Source organism: Felis catus, chromosome C1 (genome assembly GCF_018350175.1).
Source record: "Felis catus isolate Fca126 chromosome C1, F.catus_Fca126_mat1.0, whole genome shotgun sequence".
Taxonomy (NCBI): domain Eukaryota; kingdom Metazoa; phylum Chordata; class Mammalia; order Carnivora; family Felidae; genus Felis; species Felis catus.
In genome coordinates this window covers 180424994-180434826 of record NC_058375.1, presented here as the reverse complement: position 1 = coordinate 180434826, position 9833 = coordinate 180424994, and the positions used below count along the sequence as shown (strand labels likewise).

Below are 9833 nucleotides of genomic sequence, written 5' to 3'. Positions count from 1 at the left end.
ACTTCAGCCAGGTCACGATCTCGCGGTCCGGGAGTTCGAGCCCCGCGTCGGGCTCTGGGCTGATGGCTCAGAGCCTGGAGCCTGTTTCCGATTCTGTGTCTCCCTCTCTCTCTGCCCCTCCCCCGTTCATGCTCTGTCTCTCTCTGTCCCAAAAATAAATGTTGAAAAAAAATTTTTTTTTAAATAAAAAGTAAAAAATAAAAATGTCATTGTGTAAGGTGAGAATAGTAACAGACGTATGCACTAGTACAAATATACTTATGTTTTTGAGTATTAAAGAGGGGAAGGAAGGAATCTTCTAATAAAACGATGACTGGATCAGGTTACATTTTGTATCTGTGGCACAGTACAATGATCAAATACAAAAAGAAGCAGTTGAAAGGAATAAAAGCTTGGAGGCACAAACCGGGATTGTGTACAGGGAACTTTCAGAATTTTGTATTCTGAGTCTGAAGGATGAGGTATAAAGGAGCTGGACTGACAGAAGTTAGGGTGGTCATGCAACATCATAAATCAGTTTAAGAAAATATGCTGTAGCAAAGGGAAGCCATTAAACACCAAAGCAGTTAATGGCATTCTCATCATTGTTTTAAAGTAAGAAAACTAAAATGTCAACTTTTAGGTAACTCAGCATTTGGGAAATTTTTATAGTCCAATTGTTTGCAATTTTTGTGGTCACAAAAGACTGCTAAGATCAAAGTAGTTAACCTCTACTTGATAATCCTTCAAAAGAATCAATAATTGTGTTTCAGTTGAAATAATTTCCATTATAAATGTTGCTGTGCTTAAAAATTTCTCTTTACAAATCATCAATTTATCTGATGTGAATTTGTCTTTGTTTTTGTTTTTTTCTTTTGTAAAATGCACTCCCTGGTACATAAAATTCACTTTTACCATTGTTTTCAGTATAATGGATTTCTCTGCACTACAGACTTCATTAAAGTTGATTGGAACACCAAGAGATGAACTTAAATGTGCTACTACATGACAACATGGAGGAGAATTGAGCAAATGGGATGCCTCCTCAATTTATACAGCTAAAATCTTTCCAATTAGTTGAAGAATCCAAAATCACCATTGAATCTAAAAAACATCAAAAAATAAGAACATGTTAGGTAAGACAATACCTAAGGTCTAAGTAACTGTATGGAACTTAAAAATTATAATGTAACATGACTCTTCAAAGATAATAACTATGAATATTTTGATATTTAGGAGACTAATGATTTCAGGACTTGAAATTAAAAAAATCTTTTCCATTGTGTTTACCTTTATAAATAATATCACTGCATGCATATTGGTATTTGTATTATTTCAATCTGTGTTCTTAGCAAAATATCTTATTTTGTGCATTTCGCCCAGTTCTATTTGGAATTTGCACTAGTAAAAATGATAACAGACAAGACAAAATTAATTGATACTCCCATTACATCGCTAGTTTCATATATATTGAGAATCGCATATTGAGAGTCAAATATTTATATACTACAGTGTCTGTTCTCTTATCTCAGCATTGATGGCTTGTTAGATATTGTTTCTGGAAGCTTCCTAACCCATTGAATGATTAAATTGCAGCTTACTTTGTGTTGTAATATATTTAAATCCTTAGGGTACAGCTTCTTAGAGCTTCTGATCGGAAAACATTTCCTGGACGCACTTTATATCCATTATGTATAGATTACAATGGATTTCCAATAAAGGAAGATGAGCCAACCATTAAACTCATGTATGACAAATATAAAACAACTTTGCTTATTCTAGCTGCAAACCATCACCATTTGTCAAATGTGTGTGATGGGCCAGTGCAAATTCCTGTGTGGTGCACACTAATTACATTATCTGTGTGCTCAAGATTTTTGAGAATAAACTTATTTAAATCCTTTATGCATTACAAAAACATCTGTTCATATTACATCAAGTCTTTTGTTTTATGTTGGCATATTTGTCACTAAGATACATTTTCTTATAAGCCATTATTTACTTCACTTTGTGGATGTTACTGGTTATTAAAAATAGCAAAATTATGACAAATTGGTAATAAAATGTTGATACTAAGCCATATATATAGTATACATACACATAATATATAATCCTCCCAGCAAATTTAATATTTGCGCTAAAATTTTGATTTCTGTAAAAGTTATTTAAATCAGAAGATTCTTTGTCTTTGAGAATTAGTGCTAGACAACACAGGGGTATCATATGCAGTACTTTTAATCCCCATAATACTGTTGCAATTCTATCCCATTGTTTTATAGATGCATAGTCTGAGGGCTAAAAGATTAAGCAGCCTACTCAAAACTCATAAAACTAGCGAATGTCAGCGTCAGGTTTCAGATCAAGGACTGTTGATTTCTAATTTTTTTTTATCTTCCCTAGGAATCTGCCTCTCAGAACTGAAAATGTGGCCTGAAATTCATTCATATCAAGATCAAAGCATCTTCCAGTAAGGTAAGATTACCAACAAATTGCCAACACCAGTGCTCTGGGTATATTTAAAGAATTGTTGCTATGGCATTCTAGTTTATCACTGGATTTTTCTTCTGTAAACATAAAGATCTATTCTCCTTGTCTGTGAGGCTTTTTATTACAATATGGTCAGTAAAGACATCTTGATGTACCATCTGGAATTAAAGAGAATTGAAGGGAAAAAATGAAGAAAGTTTGAAAAACAACCAAATCGATGTCGTGTAGAAAAAAAAATGCTTCAGGTGGGATGTAATTGAATAAAGACATACATAGTATAGATAATGTCAATGCAAGTTATTGCTTTTTGCACAATGTGTGTGAGACTTGAGAAGCCACATACATAGAGTAAAATATAAGTTCAAATGAGTCAAATTCTACACAAAGGTGGCTTTTAGTCATTTTGGGTTAATCTTTTTTTTAGACTAGCTTCCCAAGTGCTCCAGAACAATTAGGATTTTAACTTGCCTAACAGTTAAAATAAACTTTTTAAATAAAGTCTAATCTTTTGCAGAACTGATGCCACAAAATCAAATAACTATAATCATTTCATAGAATTTTCTGATGTTAGTCTAGTAGTTGTTAAATGTCAAATTCTAGCAACTTATTTAATATAAAATTAAAAGCCCCTCACTTCCACACTGCAAATATATCAAAATGAATTTTAAAATATAACAATATTTCTTTCCTTTTTTCTTCCTTCCTTCCTTCTTTCCTTCCATCCGTCCTTCCTTCCTTCCATTACTCAAGGGAGTATCCAGAAACTCTTATGCATGATCTAACTTTGCTGCTTTTACCCTCATAATGACTTGAAAAATTGGTGTTATTATATCCATTTTAAGATGACAAAACAGTCTCAGGAATCTTAATAATTGATGCAAAGTTACATAAATATATGACCTTAATTATTATTTCAAGCTCACATAAATATGTTAATGGTAGATTTGAATTCAAGTTTGCTTAACTTCAAAGCTAACCTTTGGGGGCACCTGGGTAGCTCAATCAGTTAAGCATATGACTCTTGATTTCAGCTCAGGGCATGATCTTGGGTTGGTGAGATCAAACCCTGCCTTGGGCTCTGCACTGAGTGTGGAGCTTTCTTGGGATTCTCACCCTCTCTCTCTGCCCCTCCTCTGCTTGCTTATGTGCACTCTCTCTCACTTCCAAAAAAAAAAAAAAAAGAAAAGAAAAAAGAAAAAGAAAAAGAAAAAAAAAGCCAACATTTGTTCTTTACTTTGCACTCTTATTTTAGTTATATAATAATTCCTGTAAAAGTATGCAAATAGTGTGCAAATTCTGAATGTACGCCACCATATATGCTATGTTAAATGAGTAATGTATGTGCAGTACTCTGAAATACATGCATATATTCTGGAAGTATACCATATTATTCTCATCTTTGATGGTCTCAAATCCAGATTGGAAAACATGGCATTTAAACAAATAATCAATCTAAAACAAAGAGCATGTAAAAATTCCATATAGCTGGGGCTGACAATAAATGCCCTAAATATGTGGGGGTACCACGAAAACTTCAATGGAGAGAGCCCTTACAGAATGGCTATAATTACATAGTCATAAAGGAGGAAGTAGTGCTTTCAAAGGAACCTGGTGAAGAGAGTTATTAGTATGGATAAAAGGGGAACATGGCTGAGAATTGATAGAAGTGAGAGTATGGAGGACTTAAATGCTACCTGGTAATCTGAACTTCATTTTGTTGTGGTGAATATTCATTAGCATGTTATTTTACAGAAAGTTGGTAATAATTAAAGAATTTTGTAAGCAGTATTTAAGAGAAAGTGGCTTAAGAGAATATCAATACTCTAGTTAGAAAGCATAAAATAATGTGGGCTTAGCATAAAGTGGTAGATAGAAATGGATAGACAGAACTAGACGACTTACCCTGGAGCTCTTTGTCCATGCCCTAGTTCCCTCTTCTAGGTTTTGGGCTGCCTTAAATCTAAGCCAGGGATAGCAGAGAAAAAGTAAACAATAAACTCATAACTAATTTGGTAGTCAAAATAAAGCTAGAAATGGATATATGTAGTGTAGTGAATATTTATTTAGTATCCTATTTTTTACTTTCATAATGGTTATGGTGAACCATTATGAAGGGCATATTGAGAGGGCCATTATAAAGGGCAAAGCTAGGAGACTATATGTGTATTTCAGGGAGAATCAGTAATGGAGTAGATATTTACAGGGATGTGGAACCAGATAAAGATAATATAAGGTTTTGAAGCTATCTGGGAGAAGTATTACAAAACATAAAATTTTATACTCTATTTCTTTTTTTAATTTTAAAATGTTTATTTATTTTTTTTTTTTTTGAGAGAGAGAGAATGACCAGGGGAGGAGCAGAGAGAGAAGGAGACACAGAATCCAAACAAGCTTCAGACTCTGAGATGTAAGCACAGAACACGATGCAGGGCTCAAACCCACCAACTGCAAGATGATGACCTGAGCTGAAGTCAGACGCTTAACTGACTGAGCCACCCAGGCACCTCTCTATTCTCTATTTTTATGAGTTTGACCATTTTAAATACCTCGTATAGGAACAATAAATTGTAGACATATGCTGGACAATATTGTGCCTACATTTAACAATACTGTAGTGTGTTCTTAAACATTTATCTTAAAAGGGTAAGTCTCAAACTAAGTATTCTTACACAATTAGAAAAAAAAAAGGCTATCCTCCTAGGTTAGAAATTGAAAATTCTTAGATTCTTCATGAATTTTAGATAACATTGGCTTTCATTTGAAAATATTATGGATAAATGTTGAGAGTCGGCCTTTATTTTTATAGCAACCAATTTACAAGCAATAATTCTAGGCTAAAATATTCATTAATGACTTAGACTAATTTTACTTTATTATATTTTATGGAAAAGGTCAGAGAGGCAACCCTTTTTGTACTTGATGTTCTCAATTGTGTTTTATATGTTTAAAGGTACCTTTTTAAAGTATGTTTGTACAGCTCTTTTTTTTAACATATGCTATTACTTATTAAATGACTGACACCATGTTAGAATTTGAGGATGTGATACATGACATCCCTTGCCTCTTGTGAAGCTCATAGTGCGTTGTTGGGGAGATACATAAAATTAGGCATTTACAGAGTAATAGAATGGATGCTATCATAGGTATGAGCATGGAGCTATGGAACTTCATGGAAAGGATAGTTCTCTGGGTAAAAGTGGAAACATGGTGACAGGTTTTCTTTAAAATATAGTTTACAAGTAAAGCGTACAAAATAGTATTATACACACATATGTATATATCTATAATTCGTAAGATCTACATTTAAACAACTGCTATAGTGCAGAAAACATGCAGAAAATAATACTTAAAATGATGATGAAGACAAAAACTTTACCTACTTCATCAGTTTTTCTTGGGCCAGTCCTGCACTCATGCTTTCAAAACACTAGCACAAATGTAGTCTCTGGGACTATGTATTTAATTTATTTCTACTCCTTGTTATTCTCATCGGTCTCACAGAATGAATAAATTGTTGAGCAGAGGCAGAACAATTATAATATTTTATGGAACCCAGTGAAAAGATTTCATAAGCTATGACCTCGTTACTTAACCACGAGAGAATGATGCTTGAACCCATTCTCTGTGCCTGAAAGAGTCATATTTTATTCATTATTGTAGCAAGAATAAAGAGTTAATTTTTAAGAGTCACAGCTTATCACCTAAGGGGATGATGCTCATAAATTTTTCACTCCATATAAGGACTACTCATCATGCTCTCATGCATTATTTTATTGGAGACACTAATGAGTCAAAAAAGCTTCTGATCTCTTCATTTGTATAGATGTGTGTGTGTGTGTGTGTGTGTGTGTGTGTGTGTGTGTGTGTGTAATGGGTTTGGGGGGGAAATCTTGGACTCAGTGGTTCATAGGAAAAATATGTTGTTAAAATATTATGTGTAAAGATTAGTTATCTTCAGATGTCATTTACTATCCTCTTGATTGCAATTTTAGTCACTATTTTCATTCACTTCTCAGTTACTCAGTCTAATTATCACATCTGTGAATTAGTTCATTTTGCCTTCTATGTATGCCTCCATTTACTCTTTTTACTGCTTATTTGTACCTACACCAAAAAGTGGTAAGAAACAGAGGGTGAACATTACATTTGACAATTTTCCACTTAATATCTTCCACAGTAAATTATGTAAAATGATTGGTTAAGTCACTATTTCTAGGTTATCTTTGGATTTAGTGTTTTTTTGTTTTTATGGTTCTCACTGTGGCTGGAGCTACACTAGTGGGAGAAAACAAAGCTCATGCCTATGGAACACTATCATAAAAATTACTTTTTTAACTTATACAGTGCTATTTGTCAATTATATATCAATAAAATGGGAAAAGTATCACGTTTTAAAGACTGCCTTGGGAAAGATGGAATGAGTTAGAAAGAAGAGGGTGTAGGAAGAAAGAAAGAAAATAAAAAAGTATATGTAGTTTACACAACAGTAGAAATGTGAATTACATTTTCATGCTAAGTAGTCATGAATCTGCTATATTTCAGTCATAGTGACCATCTTGACGAAAACTTAGGAGAAATAAATCAGGAATAACAGTATCAAATGAGAGATCAGCAATGTAATGTGGGGCAGAGTGAAGGTAGCTTAGCGTATATTCATAGTAGACTTTGCTGCAATAAAAAACTTGAGTTTATTTAATTGGCATTGTTTGGTGCATTTTGGAACCTTTATCTGTAAAATTTATTTTGAAATTTTGAGAGAAAAAATTTCATATCTGAAGTCTAATTAAAATAATGCTCATTTAATTCATATAATTACGACAGTCTCTAACATTGAATAAATGTTCAATAAATGTTAGCCATAATTATTAGCAGAAAAAGTAAGGACCACTAGTAAGATACAAGAATGAAAAGGAAAGAAAGGAGTCAGAATAAGGTACATTTTGTAAATGGAACCTGAGCATTATCAATTGGTTAGATTTGAGGAAGGTAAATAAAGAAAAAAAAAGTATGTTTTGAGCATATTCCAATATTTTGTGTCCAGGTTTTGGAAAGTAATTATTACAGAGAGGAATCTCAAGAAGAAGAATTAAATTAGAAGAAAAATGTTTGTATTCGTTAGAATAGGCTAAATTTCAGTGGCTTAGCACAGTAAAGATTTAATTAACACATGGGTTCCAGCAAGTCCTCAAGGCAGCAGTTTTCTATGCACAGCAAGGGAGTTCTGCTTCAAGCTCGCACCTCCATCATACCAACACAAGACCCCTCACAATTATGTAACACAGCATGGAGGACTTTATCATTTTAAGCCAATATATGTGCTCTCCTTCCCTCCTGTGTACTAGATTACTTGGCCCTACTAATACTGAACTTGGCTTATGTGACTTGTGTTAGCCAAAAGAATATTGGCAAAAGTCAATAAAGGATGGGCCTGCCGGGTACTTTGGCAGTTTGGCAGGGCCCTTGGCTCTCCTGCCATCTTTATTAAAAAGCATGCCCCAGGAGCTGTCGTCCTTTCATTATGTGCTTCCAGACTGAAAGCAGAGAACATGCAAGCCTAGCTGATCTCGCACTGGCTCATAGTTTCAGCAAACGAAAAGCAAATATCTTTATATGAAAACTTTGACATTGGGTTATTGCATAGTATTATTGCTAATCAGTTCACTGATCAATACATAATTAAGAACACATAGGTGGATTTTGCACTGGCATCAAATGCTTTAGCCCAGAAGTGACACAGGTCACTTTAATGCACAGTTAATTGGTAATAGTTTTTTTTTCTTATTTGACATTGAGATGTAATTCACAAACCAATAAATTTTTCTACTTAAATTATACAGTTCAGTAGTTTTAGTATATTCACAGAGTTGGACAATCATAAATAACATTCAATTTTAAAATATTTATGTCTTTCTCCATAAGGAACCCCATATGCATAATCGGTCAGTCCCATTTTCCCTCAAACTGTTTCAGCTGTAGGCAACTACTAATCTATTTTTGTTCTCTTATAATTTGCTTATTTGAAACTCAAATAAATGGGACTAAATAACTGTGGTAATTTGTGACTGGCTACTTTTATTTAGCGTTCATTATTTTTTCTAGGTTCATTCATGTCATAGCATGTATTAGTATCTCTCTCTTTCTTATTGCTGAGTAATATTCCATGCATGGACATACCACATTTTGTTTACCCATTGAACAAGTAATGGACATTTGGACCATTTCCGCCATTTGATTACTATGACTATTGTAGCTATGAACATATTTTACAAGCTTTTGTGTGAACATATGTTCCCATTTCTCTTCAATATATACATAGGAATAGGATTGCTGGGACATATGGTAACTGTTTAATCTTTTGAAAACAGCTAGATTGTTTTTCAAAACAGCTACATCACTTTACATTCCCATCGTCAGTATATGAGGATTCCATTTACGCCACATCCTTGTGAGTACTTATTATTATTTGACTTTTTGATTGTAGTCGTCGTAGAGGGAGTGAAATGGTATTTCATTTTGTTTTAGATTTACATTTCGCTGATAGTTAATGATATTCAGCATCTGTTCATGTGCTTATTGGCCATTTGAATATACTCTTAGGACAAATGTCTGTTCATGCCCTTACCATTTTTCATTGCATTATTTGTTTTTATGTATTTTGAGTTGTATTATTTAGGTATTATTGATACAGTCCTCTTATTAGATGTATGATTGCAAACATTTTTATTTCCAATGTTATGATTTGTCTTTGTACTTTCTTAATGATGTCTTTTGCAGGAAAAATAAATTTATTTTGATGAATTCCAGTTTACCTGGTTTTTTTTTTTTTTGCATGTAGTTTTGGTGTCATAGTCAAGGAGGATATTCTTAATTCAAAATCACAAAGAGTTACTCCTATATTCTCTTCTAAATGTTTTATAGTTTTAGTTCTTATATTTACGTCCAGATTCACTTTGAGTTAATACTAGTAAGTGGAGTAAGGAAGGGGTGCAACTTCATTCTTTCATGTGCAGATATATAATTTTCAAAGCATCGTTTACTAAAAAGATTTTTTTCTATTGAATAGCCACAGAACCCGTGTCAAAAATTTATTTTCTGTAAATGTGATAGTTTATTTCTAGATGTTCAATTCTATCCATTAAACTGTTTGCCTATCTTGATGCCAGTACCATACCTTTGTAGTCAATTTTGAAATTAAGAACTATGGGTCTTTCAACTTTGTGCTTCCTTTTCCAAATTATTTTGGCTATTTAGGGTAACTCGCAATTCCATATATATTTTAGAATGAAGTTAGCTTGTCCAGTCTGTGAAGAAGCCAGCTGAGATTTTGATGGGGATCACATTGAATCTCTGGATCTATTTATGGAATT

General features: G+C 33.2%; 1 long non-coding RNA gene across 1 annotated transcript; it reads left to right on the top strand.

The window, feature by feature from the left end:
• The first annotated feature begins 211 nt into the window (after positions 1–211).
• LOC123379222 lies at positions 212–9078 on the top strand. The gene is made up of 3 exons (XR_006583448.1): positions 212–1115; positions 2380–2451; positions 4800–9078. It is a non-coding gene; the product is annotated as an uncharacterized LOC123379222 (long non-coding RNA).
• The last annotated feature ends 755 nt before the right edge of the window (positions 9079–9833 follow it).